Source organism: Hyalella azteca, unplaced genomic scaffold (genome assembly GCF_000764305.2).
Source record: "Hyalella azteca isolate HAZT.00-mixed unplaced genomic scaffold, Hazt_2.0.2 contig4651, whole genome shotgun sequence".
Taxonomy (NCBI): Eukaryota; Metazoa; Arthropoda; class Malacostraca; order Amphipoda; family Hyalellidae; genus Hyalella; species Hyalella azteca.
Window position 1 is genome coordinate 188,228 of NW_025934863.1, and position 21,248 is coordinate 209,475.

Genomic DNA, 21,248 nt, shown 5'->3' on the forward strand with positions numbered 1-21,248 from the left:
GATAAAAAATTATACAACAAATTTTTTGGGGAAGAAATATTGTCAGAAATACATAATTAAGTTTTTACATTCCACAGAATTCGTTTTTGGCCGTATTTCTCATATTGACGCCTTCAGAACTTTCAAGATGCAAAACTAAAATGCAACTAATGTACAGTGTTCACAACACAATTCGATTCATAAGCTGCATACATGCCAGGAATATAGCAGGGGAGCGTAGCCATGCAGCAAGCACCTTTGATTATCTCACACGGCGCAGTTTGCATTAAATAATAATTAATGATAGTCGTATTTTTGCGCCGTGAATGCGGTGAGAAGTACACGCCGGGGAAGACCTGTATTCACTGATCATTATTTGCATACCAAGGCATTTTTAGCGCGTCTTCGACTGCAGCTTCATTAATTACGTGGCATTTGGTGGAGGTGACGGATACAAACCGCAAACGACTAACCCAAGAGGGTTGTTCATAAAAATTTACTATTTTGAAATGGACTCAACATATAGAACGGTAGATACTTTTTTTTTGCGCTCCGGAAGCAAGTTATTAAGAATGGGTCGTTATCAAGCAACTTTGATTCATAGACTTACGGTTATACTGTCAATGTAACACAAGGAATGTGTAAAAATTCGGAAGAAAGCATAACAGTCTTCATGCATCTAAGTCAAATCATCAACTATAATAATATAGCTGAATAACAGCTTGTAGTATGCAACTCGAAGTGAACGTAAATAAATACAGAGAAGTTTGTATCAGACGCTTTCGTTTAAATCATCGAACTACAATAGGTTTTTTTTATTTCTAGAAATGATGACTTAAATATGAGTCATGTCGATGTTAAAAAAATCTTTAGCAAAATGGACAGTAGATTTCTATCTCAAAATGATATTTATTTGCATGATAATAAAAATTATATAGGAGGATAAAATTTAAATATTAAGAAGACTTCGTTCACTTGCGTATCGTAACACATAATTAGATGCAGAATGTATAATAAATTTTCTGAGTTACTTCTCTGTTGTCTGTTCATTAATATTAATTAAATAATTGCAAATGTTATTTTATAGCGCTTTAGTTGGTCATCTAGCCGAATTGCTTTCATTTGACGTCAAAGAAAGAATCAAAGTAACGTTTCATTACACAACTCCCATCAAGCGAACGCAACGAAGTTCCAATTTTTTCTCTGGTAATTTTTAAATTAAATAAGCAAAATAACTAAGTTTGTTATATGTTATTGTTGTGAACAATTATCACCAAATCCATTTTATCGTAGACCCGTCAAGCCGAATAATAATCCGGTTATAGCCTCAAGTCTAAATTATACTATAATTATGTTCACTCAAACCTGCATTCAAAGAGCCAAGAAAAATTTGCCGTTGGACCCCAAAATTTCTAGACGTCTAGACTCCAATATCAATGTTGACACTAATGCACATCGCATGCATCCACGGCAGACAAATGCACCTGTCTCTTATACACATCTAGATGTGTATAAGAGACAGGTGCAGCCCTGCGTGGTCTCTGCAGCACTGCGTGGTCTCTGCCGCACTGCGTGGTCTCTGCAACACTGCGTGCTAGCTTATTATATATCAAATCATTACGCTTATTATAAATCATATGTATAATTACCTAATCAAACATGAAGATACATTCAGGATAATTAATTTTTATAGCCTGAACGGTCATTATTTTCTTTTAATTTTGTTATTCCGTTTTCTCACTAGCATTCAGTGAAAATAATACGGATGTTATTTCATGGAAATAATTAAACATCGTCTTCTTCTTTTATCACAGATGGATTGTCAGACTACTTTTTAGTTAAGCTAGCATGATTGCAGGATTGTTAGATAAATTGCAATATAATTTTTTAGAACAATTAATGAAACTTTGTTGTTTTCAACAATAATGGGAGTTTTCTGGGCCTTTAAGTGGGATAAGAATGGTGCCACGTTCTGAAAAGTAGCACCTTAATATTGTTTTGCACTGTAAATAATTAGGAAGTTAGAGACTTGAAGTGAATTTCTCATTATCAGGTAATCCATGATTGATCAAAATTATGCCCAAGTAACAGACACAAACGCATGGTTCAATACATGACACAGACAAGTTCAACATGGTTCAATACATGACACAGACAAGTTCAACATGGTTCAATACATGACACAGGCGAGTTCAGCATGGTCCAATACATGACCGAAGGGTTCAAAATTAATACATGACACAGGCGAGTTCAACATTAATACATGACACAGGCGAGTTCAACATTAATACATGACACAGGCGAGTTCAACATTAATACATGACACAGACGACTTCAGCATCATGGTTCAATACATGGCAGACGAGTTCAACATTAATACACGACACAGACGAGTTCAACATTAATACATGACACAGGCGAGTTCAACATTAATACATGACACAGACGAGATCAACATTAACACATGACCCAAGCTAGTAGGGAACAGACTTCAGAGTGCAATACACGAAGAATGTTGAAGCAGTTCGTCGGCGTGGTGGACGCTCCCAGTAATCCCCTTAGCAATGGCGAGCATTAACTGCATTCTGTCACGTGCATTGCTGAGGGTTGCATTGTTACATCCCTTCCTCGATTGCAGTCCTGCAATCTTTTGTGCGCGCCGGGCTACAGCCATGGTAAATAGAGAGGCTAGTCGTCGTGGTCATCCTATCCAGTCACACTTTCCCAGCATAGTACAGGATGTTCAAAGGCAGAACGAAAAATTCATTGTTTGATAATTTCCATTGGAATAGTGAAATTAATTATGGTCAAACGAACTATTGAAATAATAATTGCCAAAATAACAATCGTCAAATTATCATATTTCTTTCTCATTTTTTCGTCTAAAAACATTCAATCTGACAATATTAGCCCAACTTACAACGATAGCTAGAAAATGTCCGCGGAAACAAGTAAATATTAAAAAGAATATTAATAAAAATGTTTGTTCGTCTTCTCCAAGTTTTGGGGCACGTTTTAGACAATCCGCTAACTTCACATGTAATTAGAGAACCAATTATTTAGGTACCAATATTTTTCCATTTACTGCAAATTCGTTGAGATGGGACAGGATGCAATGAGAAGTGCGCTAGCTAGCAACAGACTCGCACTTCTCAGCCTGTGTATGTAGTAGAATTAACTGAAAAAAGGTGTGTCATTTAATGATCAAAAGGAATTATTACTATTATTTTTAACTTGTAAGAAATTGTCGCAATTTTATTCAGAATTAAGTATTACAAATCACGTCAAGATTAGCTTGATTATGACGCAAACTAAACATAACCTAACTCTAACCAGAACTTGATATTTCAATTAATAATAGGTTTCTTTGTTTGCTTCAACTTTAATTTTACTCACATTCATAAATTTTCATAACCAACGGTCTGACGAACATATACGCTACGTCTGCATCAAGTGCAGAGCTTCCTTGTTTCGACACATTGCCAACCTGGGAACAATTGCGAACGCTAACGATGATCCGAACCGCGTACGACTTTAATGACATTCCTCAAATTGTTAATATGGACGAAATGTCCATGAAGGCATGCCGTGATGAAGTGTCGCTTCAAAGGGTTAACGGGTACGGAAATATATAAGGACACGACAGTTAAGCTGGAGCACGTGTAAAACCGACGAGATCTTCCGTCATTTGCATGTGAATTGTGAGGTCTGGCGATGCAAGAATACGCTTAACTGCGGAATTTAGTGTCCATCTCTACAAGATATGTGTTCCATTTGCGTAAAATACGAAGCGTGAAAGAAATATTCTGGGTTTAGCTGCGTGGCGATGAATTAGAACGCAGATCTAATCGAGTTTTGGTTAGTTTATTTATTAAAAAGTCGCCTTGAACGATTAATTCCAATAATGTCATCAATGTCAAGTCAATAATTAAATAAATGATATTAAATGATGTTACTCCTATGCAATTCCTAAACTGGTCATTGCACCGAAAAACATAGGCGTAAATCTGATAAGTAATAATTGTAAAAAAAATAGATTACTAGTTATAGCAATGACTTAGAACAACATCCATTTGACATGGAAATATTAATCTATAAAATAAAATGTCTCTGACAGTTAAGACTGCAACTGTAAGTACAGCGCTGTTCCCACGGACTGCAGGCTCTGCAAGCTGCCCCCTCACCCTCGCAAGCAAGACAGTCTCCCCTTGCAATGCACTTCCTCTGGACGTTAATTAGTCTATGGCATAGCAGGCGCAGGTCATATTTTATGAGCGTGGTTCCGAGAGGAATATTTTTGAGATCCGCTTCATGATAGAGGATCGTTAGAGAGGGAGACATGTCTCTTTGTCCAGAGTTACTCGGTGTGTCTCGAACTCTGGACGGGGTTCTCTCTGTATAGATAAGTTCTGCTCTGTTCATGTCAATGCTACTCTGAATGTTGCAGAGCTGTACATTGCAACTACTGACCAGATTAAGACAAGATTTGTAATGAAATTATGAAAACCTTTGTAGTTAATGTCAGACCATAATCATCTCCTAAATAATGGGGTAAAATGTTCTCGTAAAACCTCACAAAAACGTAACGCTACAACACCGATTAGCACATTTTTGGATCAAAGTAAATCCCTAATGCGACAAAATTTGAATCATGTTTCCAAATTAATTACAAGACGACATCAATAAACAGAGTAATTTATCCTGCCAGGGATTCCAAACATTATAAGACGATTTTTGCGATGTTCTGACATTATAGGAATTCAATATTATACGACATTATATGTTCTGACATTGCAGAAGTTCAAATAAATTAAGAGTAGGTTAATAAATGTAACTGCTCAAGCGAGCCTGTGAGAGTTCTTGTTCCAACCATAAATCTAGTATAAAACTGCATTTAGAATGAAAGGAATTAAATTTTGAGCACATCGTATCGTTCAAAAACTATTAAAAATAATTTCATCCTAAATACACATGAATAAACCCGAATACAGAAACTGAATTTAAATTAATACTGGCTGCATGTCTTGCAGGGAGTCTCATGACGCAAGCGCTTTGGATAAACCAGCATGATGAACATATTGTTCCATCACACATGAACTGAGGATGCCGAAGTAGCCTTGGATCAAAGAGTTATTGATGTAAATTTAAAATAAAGGAAAAAATTATAATGTATTAGTCATTGTGGCATATTATGAATATTTTCATATAATAATTTCATATCGTAAATCTGAAACATTTTTATTCCAATTATATTACATCATTACATCATTACATCATGAACATTTCACATAAAAAAATAATAATTACATTCAGTTTAGTAGTTTTAAAGAAAACCTCGAGTATATACAAAAAACGTTTAAATAAAATTATAAAGGGAAAGGAACTGCAACTATAGTGACCGGGAAATAAAACAATAAAGCTCAGGGCTCCATTTCGCAGCACTAAACAATAAATCAGTTTGAAAATCTCACAACACGACAAGGTCCATAAATTGAACGTCCGTCCGACCGTAAGAACACGACGCCGAATAATCGGACTGGCGCAGTTAGCGGACCGAGCCTGACTTGCCGAGATAATCTTGCGTCCGATCAGACATGAGGCAGACATGAGGCAGACATGAGATGGCAGACATGAGGCAGACATGAGGCAGACATGAGGCAGACATGGAGCAGACATGAGGCAGACATGAGGCAGACATGAGGCAATCATGAGACAATCGCATGGATTGTGTCATGCATATTGCATTGCTACTGATTACATTCGAGATGAATAAGTCAATGAACTGACTTGCAGCAAAACGCTTTCTTTTATTATTTAGACAAAATGATCATCTCTTGAATGTCAGAACCTCCTAGTAGGGAGGCAGGAGGCAAATGGTTACAATTAAGAGATAAAACTTCATAAAAGTTACAATATCAAAAGCATTTCAGAGCAGCAAGATAAACAGTGGAGAGTCAAGCAAGGCTGGGTTAAGAAAAACAGTTAATTAAAAATTTATTGTCAGAGTTCTGAACTGCTGATGTGTTCAGGATACTCAATGATGTGTCCAGCATCGAGACACATCACAGCCACAGCAGTGATACACGTAGTATCCAGGATACACGGTGATGTGTCCAGCATTGAGACACATCAGCCACAGCAATGAAGCAGGTTGTAGCCAGGATACACGGTGATGTGTCCAGCATTGAGACACATCAGCCACAGCAATGATGCACGTCGTAGCCAGGATACACGGTGATGTGTCCAGCATCGAGACACATCAGCCACAGCTATGAAGCACGTTGTAGCCAGGATACTCAATGATGTGTCCAGCATTGAGACACATCAGACACAGCAATGAAGCACGTAGTATCCAGGACACTCAATGATGTGTCCAGCATTGAAACACATCACAGCCACAGCAATGAAGCATGGCCTGATGTTTACCGCTCGCAAGATTTAGTGTCCGCCTCTTATTTACTTCAGTTGCAGATCGCGCTCATCTTAAAGGACAGCTAATTTAGATAAATGCCATGTCTCATGCATCACGGATGAGAAGAGTTTTTGTCAAGAAATTTCTTGGCAAATAGAAATGGATTTTTAGTTGAGGAAGATAAAAAACGGAGCGGCTGTATGTTCGTCATCGTCAAGCAACAATAAAATATTCTAAAACAGAGAACATCTTTTTCCTTTTTTTTTTTGTCAAGCCTTGATTTGAATATGAATTTCATAACGTTATTGAAAACTACAGGAAGGAAATATAGAACAAAGATAATTGTCTTTAGTGAGTGACGCAATTTTGTTTATCATAATAGCGACGTATTTCAAATACACATTTCGAAAAAAAAAACATGCATACAATATATTTCACTCGTGCAGAAAACACATCCGAAAAATAACGAAATTCGATGCATAAATTCCCAAACTTTTGTTCAATGATCTCACTCTTAAATTGGTCTCTTATTCTATACACGCGATCATTATACACAATTATCAAGGGGCTTGACGAACAATACTTGCCAAAGCTAAAAGGATTGGTCCTCATGATCCGTTGACCGATAATATAATATGTATACTAATAACATAATAATAATAAAATAATATTATTATATTATTTTTGTTTATTAATATATTATTATATACTTACATGATAATATAATCTGATAATAATTGCTTACATGTTAATTGTCCCAGTTCTGAGGACCATACTTATATCTGTGGCATATTCATGCAGAGCATCACGGAAGCTATCTTCAAATTATACGAGTCGCAAGAAAACAGAATTCGCAGTATCGTGAACTTTGATCAAGATTAAAAGTTGGGAGGAGGGGCAGCCCGGCAGAGACATACGGCTCCCATACCTACCCAAAATTACTGTTAATTCAATATGTATCGCAAGAACCTGTAAAATAGTACGGTTAAAAATTTTTCCTACCCAACTGAAATTCTTTAGGTTTTACTAAAAGACCCCTTGCATTAATTGAGAACACGGACGTAGAAATTTTATTCACCCGATCAAAAACTTTTCTTGATTAGACCCGAGAAATACAGGCCTACATGTAATTTATATTTAATGTGGCAAGTATATTTTGAGCGCAGTTTAATCAGTCACCATGCACTGGATTAAGGGTAACTCAAGTGGAAAAGACGCGCCAGCAAGGATTTTCCATGAATGGTCACGAGGGAAGGAGGGCGCTGAGATGCCTGTGTCACAGAGCATAGTTATGACTGCCGTTGGTGGTAGTGCCGAAATCGCATTAGTGTCAGATTTGGGCCATTGTTTTTGGCTGGGTTTCGGTAATGGCAGAAGGGGAGACGAGTGAGACGCGCACTCTACGCACACTAGCTATGTTGAAGTTGCAGTGTCATTCGCTCGAGAATGAGCAGGGGTGACTACAATGAAGATATGCGACTAAATAGATCGGGGCGCTGCTAGGTGGTGTGGTCGTTAAGGAATCTACTTCTTCGTTTTCTACACTGTAAACGGTGGAGGCTTTTCAACGCTGTGAGGAGGGCTCTTCTGTATGGTTTCAGTATCCCAGAGAACGGCTATAGAGAACTCGAAGGATTGAGTTGACCTTTGAGATTTCGAACTTTAAACTGGTAATTTGTGTATAAGTTGAATTTAATTTAAATTAAGATGTGAGAAATTACCTCAATTTGTTCGAATACAAAGACAATAACACTGGTGTTATTTTGTTATAATCCACGGTACTAAATTCTGTGGCTATCGTCAGGCAAAGGCACCAAATTTATCAATGATCAAATGTTATAATTTATGAATATATCTATGGTTTCTATCTATCTATCCTATCATATCTATCCTATCTATCTATCCTATCTATCATATCTATCCTAAAATGGAGGAAATGCAATGAAGCAAAAATATTTTTCAATGTTCAACTGCCGAAAGTACTCTTACCTTCCCTCTAATGAAACAAATGACACTTTCCGCTGCATCAAAAATACGTGATTGAATCAAAATTGCTCATAAATTGAAAAGCATTATATAATTACTAAACATAAAACTATGGAATTACCTTCAAAATTTACTTAGAACCTAAATTGTTAACCAATACAAGAGTAGATGAAACTAGATAGGTAAAGAAACAATATAGGGATCAAATTTTAGGTGAAGTGATTAAACGGACGCAATCTGTGGTCGAGTCAAACAGATCCTTCAAGCGTCGAACGATAGCGACGAAGATGGAAAGCAATAAACTGTTTAGAACTTTTAGTTTGCATTAATGATTAATTTGGTAATGATTTAAATACTATGTTTTCACAATTTGCCTGGGGTTGTAACTAATTCCCGCTAGAAGTGACGAAGAGAAGCCCAAACGCGTATAAGAGGCCGAAGGCAATTAGCAGTTAGTGAATACTTTTGTGGACATTACGGCCGAGATTCGTCGCCAGGACGTCTATAACTCGCCCAAGGCTATTTTCTGATGCGAAAGGCTGTCTTTAATGCGGTCATCCGGCCGCTGAGAGGGTCGTTAGCACCACCTAACGGCCCTCGCGTTGACCGTTACTGTCGATATGTTTTCAAATTTTCCGCCAGGGTCTTGGCTGGCGCTGCGGTCAATTCGGCGTCGCCGCGGAGACGGAGGTGATGAGAAATTCTTGGGGGCGGCGCAGGTGGCAACATTGAAGATCTATCGAGAATGAACTCTGGAAATGGGATCCAATGGAGCCTGAAGCGTCGGCCGCAATGGAAATAAAGCTCCTTCGTGTACGAAAGTATATGCACTGTGAAAATCTTTAGTGACAATTTTGTGAAATTAATTAGTGAATCATTAAAAATATTATGATAAATCGGAGTCAAGTACGACTTTGCGTTTTCCATTTTTGTACAATGCATGGGCTGGAGGAAGCTATCATGCAGAGATGTTAAAGTTCTAAATTTTGTGTACTATTTTATTTGGAAACATGGTTAATAAAAAATTATGTCATCAGCCAATAATCAGAAATTTGACTTATTTATATTAAGCACTTGCTTAAAATGACAGTAAGTAATAATATGACAGTGAGTAATAAGGACAAAAGTAATAATAGGATGAGTAATAACACTTCTGAGTAGGTTTTGAAATAGCTAGCAAGCGTAGCAACTAATCCTTTAGCCATCCAGGAATAGAATTGATTATTTAATTAACATCAATCAAAAATAGAAGCTGATTGAACAGAATTACAATTTTGATACGTATTCTATACTTTTACTTGTAATCTTGTACAATGAAATTTTGAATTTAAGATCATGTTGATATGCGGGCAGTCCTCGTAATATTGAGAGAGGATTGAATACGTAATAATGAAGTACTTTAAATGAGAATTGATGAGAAAAGTTTTTCGGATACCAGTTCTAAAAACATAGTAAATCATGATAAAAGTTATTCGACAAACCAACAGCTGAGCACGGCGTGGGACGGGAAATCTAATTCTTGTGATTCGAGAACAACATTATTCCGAAAGTCGTTGTATCAAATTTCGATGTCCCGAATACCATTATTTTTTTTCTCCGTTGCTATATAATTTTCTAACTAAAGCCATGTTAATAATTGAAAGAATTTTTCTAAAAATTATCATAATCAAGGGCGAAGCTTGATCTTAGATAAGATAATGCATCATGCGTGGGGATGAGCCATGTATGTAAAGTTTAGCTTTTGACATTGAATACCCACTTAAATTACTTTTAAAAATCGGATGAATTTAATTTTTTATTTACTAATTATTCGATGTAAAGATCTACTTGCATAAAACAATATAACTTCCCAACACAGTCCCCTCCGTATTGTAATGCCTGGTAATATACAGTCTCGACAAATATCTTGATAACAAAACACAAACGGTCGTCTACACTTTTACGATTAACCGTAGACATTAGTGAAAAATTTCAATGAATATCATATTGTAAAAAAACTATCAGGAATGTTCATAAAATGCGTGAAAATAATTGATTGACACAGGAAATATTGATGTGAATGAAACGCGCATAAAATAAACGAACAAATACTTTAGAAAGTTCACGGAAAATTAATGGAAAATGAAAAGAAAATAAATATGAAATGAGGCTGTGTCCAAAAGTGTTCATTAGCAACATAAGAGGAAAATAGTGTAAAGGTTTTAGAAAATTATAATTTTCACGACTGCGCAAACGCCACCATTACTTCACAATTTTTCAAATGTTGAAAAAGTTGAAGTTTGATGAATGTGATGCAAATGAATTAAATCAACACATTGCTACTAAATAATAATAAATCTTAAATATAATATACCGAAAAACGAGCTTTATCATCATATAAGCCTATTTACCAGCGACACGAATCATCTACATTAAGTGCATGTGAGAGGCGTGCGGAATCTAACATTACGAAGAAACATAGCGACCAGCCATAGGCCTACAACGCACGGCCCATCACAGAAGTCAGTGGCCGTTGACACTCATTGTACGAGTGACGAATAATTGACACTAGCCACTCGCGCCCCCTTCGACGCTGGATAGCCGAGACGCGCTGGAGGAAATTAGCGTCCACTGATTTCCGCTTATACGCAAAGCTTTATAATAAGGCTGGAAAAGCCTGACCGCATGACTGTGAATAATGCTGGACTATGAGAAAAATTTACGCATGGTACCTAATATTAAATAAAAGTCGATTACCGATGGATATTCTAGTAGAGACCGGATATAAACTAGCAATCGAACTTTGTTTCACCTCTGCCTCGGTAATGGTAGAAGCATTGTTTCGAGAGAATTTTGCTAATTTATAGAACGTTGCTCCATGTCATCGAAATTGCACAAAATAGGTAACGTCTGTCGATGTAAATTGGTAAATTGCGCAATAGGTTTTCTGCCAATAGGTAACGTCTGTCGACATTTCCTATTGGCGGAAAAATTCATAACAAAACAGTAGGATCTCCTAGCAACGAACGCTTCGCGGTCAGCCCAGTTTCCCTCTATGAGTTGACCCAAAGTTTCCTCATTCCCCACCCAGCAGCGTCCAGAATCAGCGCCGGAGGCCAGGGTCAGGTCTGTAGGACGGTAGGGTATATATCCTCAAGCGTCAAAATAAGCGGTCCAGTAGAGAACTACGCATATTCCTCCATTTAAATGCGAGCACATTGCGTTCTAGCTCCTCTGAACAAAGTGCATATTGTGGTTACTGGGATGGGAAAAAGGTGAGTATTTTGGAGTCTGGAATGATTACAATTTGCACATCGAGGTTACTGGGGTGAGTATTAGGTGAGCAAAATACTCACCTTAAGGAAAAAGGTGAGTATTCTGGAGTCTGGAATGAATACAATTTGCACATCGGGGTACTGGGGTGAGTATTTTGTAGTATTTCGACAAAAATTTATAGAAAAACGGCTCAAGTTCATGGCATGATCGTGAAGTGCAAAATGATCAAGAATTGCGTTACTTGATGAATCAATATGATTCATGCTTGCAACCCTGTGGAAATTCCATGAAGCTACAGGGTAATATGAATGTTCACTGCACAAATTAGTCATAGTATCATAAACGCGGATCGTCTGTAAGCCACATTACAATTTGTTACCAGTGACAAAATTATATTATTAATAATACCAAGCACGCATTCAGGTAACTTCATCTTGTGAGTAATTATGATTGACTAACACCATCGGGCAAACAAAGCAGGAATAGATTCAATTGAAATTTATTGAAAATTGTGGATAAGTAGGTGCTATACTGGCGTTGATTTTACCAGTCATATAAGGCGGCTGAATACGAATATTTATACATATATTACTGGAGTGTAAATAAACAGAACGGACGATGTGATTGCAATTTTAGAAAGACGGTGGTTTCAATAACGTGGTAACCAGCAAAAAATTCTTTAATGGCGTTGCTCCGATGAGGCCCCGTTACATAAAGTAAAGAATCTTAAGGTGGTGTGCCACGAAGAAAGGTATAAAATACCAGTCAGCATCTGCAAATCATTGGTCGAGACGTATAGAAACAGACTGGTATCTGTTGAGCTGAATAAAGGGTATTCAACCAAGTATTAAATTAAAATAATGCGGATTTATTGTTTTGTACGAATACTTTTTTCACCCGAAAAGTGAACATGTTGCATTGTTTTTTGTTGCATTGAGATTTAATTTCTTTTGATAGTATTTTTGAATACTATGCGTCTCTATAAATAATTTAAATCACTTTTCCTGCTAAGTTTGTGTACTTACATACATTAAAATACGATTTTTCAAGTGTACGAATATTTATTTCCCCCCACTGTATATTATTCTACATGACTGTCCGGCCACTTGTAATTCGTGGCCAAAATTTATTCGATCTCAAGGAAATTTTCCAGAACTGAATTGCTATGCCTAACCGATTACGATAATAATGGTTAGTTACTAAAGAGAAAACCTAACACTGGAGCACAAGCGAAGCTTAACACATGAGTCCCTCAAATTCTATACAACAGTCGATAGCTTTAACACATATTAAAGCTAATACAAAAGCCTCGTAGTTTTAATACAAGAGTCTCGTAGTTTTAATACAAGGGTCACATAGGTTTAACACAAGAGTCTAATAACTTTGATACAAGAGTCTCATAGCTTTAACACAAGAGTCTCGTAGCTTTAATACAAGAGTCTCGTAGCTTTAATACAAGAGTCTCAAAGCTTTAATACAAGAGTCTCATAGCTTTAATACAAGAGTCTCGTAGCTTAAATACAAAAGTCTCGTAGCTTTAATACACGAGTCTCATAGCTTTAATACAAGAGTCTCATAGTTTTAATACAAAAGTCTCATAGCTTTAACACAAGAGTCTCGTAGCTTAAATACAAAAGTCTCGTAGCTTTAATACAAGAGTCTCATAGCTTTAATACAAGAGTCTCATAGCTTTAATACAAGAGTCTCGTAGCTTTAATACAAGAGTCTTAAAGCTTTAATACAAGAGTCTCAAAGCTTTAACACAAGAGTCTCGTAGCGTTAACACAAGAGTCTCGTAGCTTTAACACAAGAGTCTCGTAGCTTTAATACAAGAGTCTCGTAGCTTTAATGCAAGAGTCTCGTAGCTTTAATACAAAAGTCTCGTAGCTTTAATACAAGAGTCTCATCGCTGTAATACAAGGGACTCAGAGCTTTAATAAAAGAGTCTCATAGCTTTAACACAAGAGTCTCGTAGCTTTAATACAAGAGTATCATAGCTTTAATACAAGAGTCTCGTAGCTTTAATACAAGAGTCTCGTAGCTTTACCACTAGAGTCTCGTAGCTTTACTACAAGAGTCTCATCGCTGGTAAGGAAGATGACGCCATAGTTCACGATTGCTTCAATGGAAATGCTTCCTATGGTCGTAAAAAACATTAAGGCTCCCATAGTGTCCTTCCGGCGGTCTTTACCTTATGTCGGTCCACCCAAAACGGCGTGCGTGCACAGATATGAACGAGTGTTGTTTTTGATCGGCATTGTGAACGATCAAGATAATTCAGTGGTATAGATAAGCTCTTTGGTGTTGATGACTTATGTTTCTTAACAATGGGGCTTTTTTCTGGAAGTTCTTACTAGCAGGTTCAAATATCATAAGGTATTTGGAAATTGCCGTGATGACATTAGACTATTAGTATCAAAAAGGTTTTGGAAAGAATGTGATGAGCAAAATTTGTAGGTGCAGGTACAAACTTTAGGCAGAGAGAAGAAATGAATTACGAATATAAAAATCCTCGAACTAAATATTACGAATACCATAAATCTTCATCTTAAGACATCATAATAAAATAAAGAAAACTATTTTCATTCAATTTCATTAGAGGAAAATAAAATGAAAATAAAGAAAGACAGACATGAGCTAAAAAGGTGACGGCCTATAAAAATAAATCAAGGCGTAGGCTGGTCGTTAAAAAAGTCGTTTGTTAAGAGGCCTTATCCGGCCATTTGTCGACGGATCGCCGAGTGTCGTCTGCGACCAATAATTCTCTCCTACATTGATCAGCAGCACATAAAAAAACTCCGAGATCATCCGAACCCCAAAAAATTGATGACACCTCACCCCCCAAAAACCAAATGATCTCCAAAATACTATGAAAAAATTAAAATTTGCCATGAGATTCGCCGTTAATTACTGCCTTCCGTTGGAAATTGGTTCACCAGCGATATTATCAACAAGAAATTATATTTATTCAACATAAACATGTATGTTATTCTAGAAGAAGAGAGGGGCAAATAAGATATGAAGCACAATAAGGCGGAGGGAAACAATGAGTGCAAAATTTCCGTTTTCTATAGATGAAATTAGCATATCGAACATTCACAAACTGGACAGTAGACATTTTCATTGCGTGGTGGGCATCCATTCTCCAATTTAAATGTCTGCTAGCAGCATAAATATAGAATTTCAATGTCTGCGATTATCAAATTTAAGCGGCTTTTATTAAAAATTAGTAAAATTATAAGTCTGCAATTACAAGCTGTTAAATTCAAGTTTTATCACTCACAAATTTTGATGTTTTAAAAATAATCAATTGTAAAATTTCAATTACTATAATCTTCAAGTCTGAAATTTCAACCCTTCAGACAAATGACAGTGAAATAAAGTTGATTGCAAGTTAATTTCAATTAAACCACGTTTAATCAACGTTATCTCAACGTCAGATGCCTAGCGGGATTTCTAAAAATACCAACTTTGAATAATCATTATAAGCAATTGCGAAATTTTATTCAAATCAATCATCAAATCATAAATTTCTACATCAGCTATCAACCAATCCCCTTAATTGTATCTACTCATCACTCTCTCATTCCAATTCCCACAATTATCTCATTTCAATTTTCATCATTATAGCCTCTCAAAATACAAAATTCTCAGCCATCATGTACGTCTTTCATGCGCTATCAAGAAATTAATGCTGCATCACACGTATGCGTGCCCCTTCAAACACTCCTCAAGCGGCGACAAATGAGCCTGAAACAATTGCTCAAATATCCCTAAATGACTTCCATTTGCATGTAGACGAGTACGATTAAGGAGAAGCGACTTCCAGCGAGTGAGTTATGCCAGAGTCACTTATCAAAGGGGACATCGAATTGGAGTCTAGAGTATTAAATGCCTCATAGATTCATTCAACTTATCAAAGGGGACATCGAATTGTAGTCTTGAGTATTCAATGTCTCATAGATTCATACAACTTATCAAAGGGGACATCGAATTGGAGTCTCGAGTATTAAATGCCTCATAGATTCATACTACTTATCGAAGGGGGTGCCGAATCGGAGCTTTGAGTATGCAATGTCCTATAGATTCATACAACTTATCAAAGGGGACATCGAATTGGAGGCTCGAGTATTAAATGCCTCATAGATTCATACAACTTATCAAAGGGGACATCGAATTGGAGTCTCGAGTATTAAATGCCTCATAGATTCATACAACAAACTTATCAAAGGGGACACCGAATTGGAGTCTTGAGCATTCAATGCCTCATAGATTCATACAACTTATCATAGGGGACATCGAATTGGAGTCTTGAGCATTCAATGTCTCATAGATTCATACAACCAATGAAGGAACACCGAATTAAAATCTTGAATATTCAATGTTTCGTAAAATCACACATAGTGTACGGATCTTGGAATTCTTCGGTAGATGCATTGCACGGTTGAAATTATTCTCTGCATCTCTTTCAGTAACTTTGCCCAGACGCTGTTGTATACTGTGTAAAATATGTCGACAAACCATTCTTAATATCGAAATAAAGGAATAATAATAAGATGCCAAGTATAGCGCATACTAAAACAAAAATGTACAGAGCATCAGACTCTGCAAATGCTAGCTGTGTGGTAAGCACCGTTCCATTTTTTGGTTATAACATCCTGAAAATATTTATTTCATCAAAGAACGGTGAGTAGCCATCCCTTCAGCTGCGTCGAGGCCAGCAAACCTAACCGTATTTGGTCCTTTACAAACGCACAACAACTTCCACGGAAATAAATAAACGGGTAAACTGATTGCATGTGCACTAGACATTGTTTCAGTAAATTGTTCATACCAGACACAGCAACTCATCATCAGGCCGGAACATTTAAATTCTTTTGTCTGGGATCAAATGACGCAATTTGGCCGTGTTTTTGCTCCATTAGAATTAAATGACGAGGTGATTTGGCCGCGCGTAGCTCGTTTATAAAACAAAACGAGTCGCTGCATCCCTAATGAATTTCATGGAAGCATGGCAATGTTTTGGGTCATTTAAACGAATTGGACGTAAAATAAATACAGGGATATGTTTGGTCCTAAATTCACATGGCTGTTACAATAGAAATGGCCATACCCGAGCTCCATGGTCGGCTGCTGAAACGGTTATAAGAATTGCCAATTTATTGGAATGCACCATCATTTATATTCTGGATGCATGCAGGTATCATGGCAACAAAAATAAATATTAGTTAAAATGTTTCCAATTAATAATTGATGTTCACATAAATTTGTCACTATACTAGAACTTCAAGTGTAATGAATTCCTTCCCTATTAATTTTAAATACCCTTTACTCCAACAATGGCAAGTCTTTGTCAAATGAGCCATGAATGTTCGATGCAATTTCTGTGCTAACACAGATACCCATTCAAGCTCCGGCCATCTCGATCTTAACAAGACAATTGAAACGAATTTGGTAGACGGCTTGTCGCTCTGACTTGCAAGTAAACCAAACTCGATCGTCCTCGGGACGATGGAGTGCGATATAGGCTTCAGCTAGTGACCGAGCGGCAGTCAAAATATTCCCATTAAAAATGTATATGCGTGTAATATAACATTTAATTCTCGCTTATTTCAGCAGAATAGGATTAGAGGATTCTTGATTAAACTGCGGATAATAAATGTATTGGAAAATTTCCGCTGGGACAGTGCTTGATTTGAACTTATATATGGTGGAAGGATGTGCATTTTGCACATTCCAGCAGTTGTGATAATATGTTCTAGGCTATTTCCTGAGCTCACTATTGTAGCGATAAATTTTTACAACATACTGTTACACTATAAAAAGTAAGAAATAAGTAAATAATAATTTTTAAAGATGAACGGCACGGGAATATTTTTATTCTAAATTTTTTTCGACATCTAAATATATAAAGAGTTTTCAAATTCGGATATTCTCTAATTTCATATTAAAAATCTTTGAATCTAAATGTCAATTTATAAAGAAACTACGCGAGAGACATTGGTTGACTGAAACTGAAGGTAAGAAAACGGTTTCAGCCACCGTACCGATAAAAGCCCGAATAAAAATTTTCAAGATTAATAAAGCTGAGGTTTTTCAACGAGTGAACATTGTCCGAACTGTACATATAGTGTTTCGGGTCGAGATTGAGCTATAAAACAAATGTATATAAATTGTTTGCTGTACATTATAATGAACAACAATTAATATATATAACGAGTATAGACTCTCCGAACGGTTTAGGGAGAGAGAAATATTTAAGTTACATAAAAATTTCGTGGAATGGCTGCATTAAGAACAAAACTACGATCGCCAAGAATTATGATCCCGAAACAAAATCCGTTAAACCTTTCCACGAGTGGAGAAGCTTTTAAGGCCGTTTACCAATCACTGTCAAGCCAACTGATATTCCGAGCTTTAGGATTCAGTGAAGCATGCAAAGTCACGCCTAAAAACTACAACGAGACCATCAGTCCGCAGTCACTTCGCACTTATTTCAGGACAAAGAAAAATTACATTGTAGGTTTGGGATTCACTTTCACTCAACTTTCGTTCACGTTCACGAAAATTTTCAGCGCTTATAGAAGGTTTGCATATATTTTTGTAAATTCTAAAATGTGCAAACTCTGCTCATGCACAGACGATGCGCATCAGATGCTGGCGTCTCTGGAAGAAAATATTTCATGTCGGACGAACTTCGGACCATTTGATGGATGCAACATAACTTAAAATCATATTGAGCAATTTCATGTTTTCTGATATAAGACACAACTGCTGCTGATCCAAAAATTTTAACAATTTCATTTTTTACTTCAGCAAGCGACAGTATTGGTAATGGATTTTTTAATGGGTAAATTAAAACGCACACATTCCCTTCCGAACTGCTATGTGGAAGTGACTTGAAAACCACATAGCGCAAGGAATCCAAAGCCTATATATATATTCTACATTCGTTAGAGTCATGATTACCGATTCATTTGCATAATCCTGGACAAACGTTTGTAGTTCAGTTCTTTTGTATGAGAACGATTGAGCAATTATCGCCTCGCCAAACATAATTGAGTTGTCAATGGCATTTTCATAGACGTGAAAAGCGCGTGAGAATGTCCACTCGTGCATGAATAACGCTGTTATTCATGCAGACGTGACAGGCTTGTGAGAACCATAAGTAGATTCTAGTGAGCAAGGTGTAGGAATTAAAAATTGTTAAGAATATAATCTTGGAATATTCAAGCATACAGCAAGGTTCATTAGCCGTTACGACTCTAGAGACATAGACTACAGAAGAGACAAAACGTTTGCAATTCTAAAAAAATATTCACTCATCGACTTGACAAAGTCCTGACAACGCGGTTGCAATGCAGTGCAATACAGTTTGCGGAAGGCGAGCTGTAATTCGAAGCCGTCAGTCAAAAGGCAAAAGCTGGAAGCCGGAGAGTCGTGGCTGCCGGTTGACCACAGTCCACTGTGCCGCGAAGTTTTTTTATTTCCGACAAGCTTCCCAGAAGTAAAAAGGATCGTAGCTTTTGAGGACACATACTTCCCATAGAAGAAGCTTGACGTAGAATGCGCCGCAATTTTCAGGAAAACACAAAGGGGTTTTGAATGCCGTGGTTAGCAGGCAACGGGCAACAGGACGCCAGCGGCAATGCCGGCATTCACGTAAGCTATTCAAGGCAAAACAAAGCCAAACCTGCAGCCCTATAGTGATGCTTAAAATGCACTTAATGCATCAATGAACAACGTTGTTATACAAGCATTCTTTGGACAATCACTTGTCCCCTAACCCACTAGCTGGGAATACGGGCTTCATGTGTTACTTTATTAATATGCACCAAGTGCAAGCTTGTAAGGTAAATCTTAACCAAAATTCTAAAAAAATAAATCTGGATCAAAGAAAAATTTTGTTTGAAATTTTTGAAATATTAGCTTCAGAGACGAAGAATTCAAGCGGATCTCGCCGCTGATAATGCAACGAAAATGATGAGGCGTTCAAATCATTTAAGTAGGCTCACAGCTTATAGGAATTTTAGATGCTGGAAATAAGTAATTGTAAATTAATATTGAATACTGGCTTGAATAATGTTGTTTCGGGAATTACCTTCATGGTGTTCAATGATATGGAAGTTAAATTCTCTACAGTTATATAAACGAGGTTCATTTAACAGGGTTTTCAAATCTACAACGGATCAATCAGCCTGTAGATGTTGGCTTCCTTCAGCTAAAACAGCGAAAGAATAATGAAAAAATGAATGCGGTGAGTTTTATGCAACATGAATCTCCGAGCCTCTGAATGAAAGCTGCCCAAGCAGTCCTTGCCTAACAGGTTTTGGCTGCGTATGAATTCTGCTGATTAGCAGGATGGGCGCCTGCGACACAAAACCTGTGGCCTATAGCAGTCAAAAATTCGACACCTGCCTTTTGTGAGCATCAAGTTCAATTATTTAGCACAGGAAACGTGCGTCAAGTCGTTGCAAAGAAACTTGATGGTCGAATAGACCCTCTACTATATGTGTGTTGTCAATAATTTTTCTATTTAAATAGGATTGATGTTAAAATCTTCGTTATTTGGCGACGTCGTACTAGTTTTAAGTAATTCCGAAGACTTCACCATTAAATTATCCAATCGAGATACAGATATAGCAAATTCGTTATTATTATTTTCTCCTTCTGAATCTCGCTGGAAATTAAATTTTAAAAGACGTCATTAACACTTAAATGCACTCTTCATCTCTCTCCTACATAAACCTAAGACCATACCTAGTGATTACCATACATTAAAATGATTCGCTAGAAATTCTTGATTGTGGTAATCGACGATTTCGTAAACGGCATTAAAAATGAACCTCATAATCCGCTAGTCCCACAACGGACGTCAAATGCTTTTTGCGTTATCTTTTGTACTTATTCATAGCCATATGGGAAATCATTGTACTGGCTTTAAAACGTGCACGGTGAAGTTTTGAGCTAATCTCAGAGTTGAATGGAACTTTAGAGTGTCTCGCTCAACGCCGGTCAAGCAATTGGATCCGCAAATATTTGTGTCCGAATGGCAATTGTGTTTACTATGGCATTTGTCCCGATCAGCGGATGCCGAAACTTTGAAAACCGAAACGCGGGTTCAAGATTTGGATGTCCAAGAATTGTGATGGAAAGAAGAAATATATGCAAAGCTCAGAGGGAGTTAATGGCAATGACAGCAATTGTGAGAACTGAATTGGGAAAAGCAAAGGATTTCAATTGCATAATGCGAGTTTGGATGTGCAACGGGATTTGAAAACCAAATCGATTAACTTCAAAATCGTTATAACCGATCACAGTTGGAAGCGTCAGCATATATTTGTACCTTTGCGCTTCATTTTGGATGTGCATTGATAGTTGCACTGAGGAACAAATTGAAGATTCATTTTTTCACGGAGCTTCTTTATTATAAAGAAAGTAAAACTGGCGTTTCCCGAACGTTTTTCAATTATTTATTTCTTAATTTGGCCACGACGTAATTTTTTGTTTGAAAACAGCCAATCTCCTCAGCATTGGCAACCTTCAATTCAATTCCAATTATGTTATTTTAGCATGAAAAGCATTTTAAATTAAAAATATTGCTACTTTTTCATTA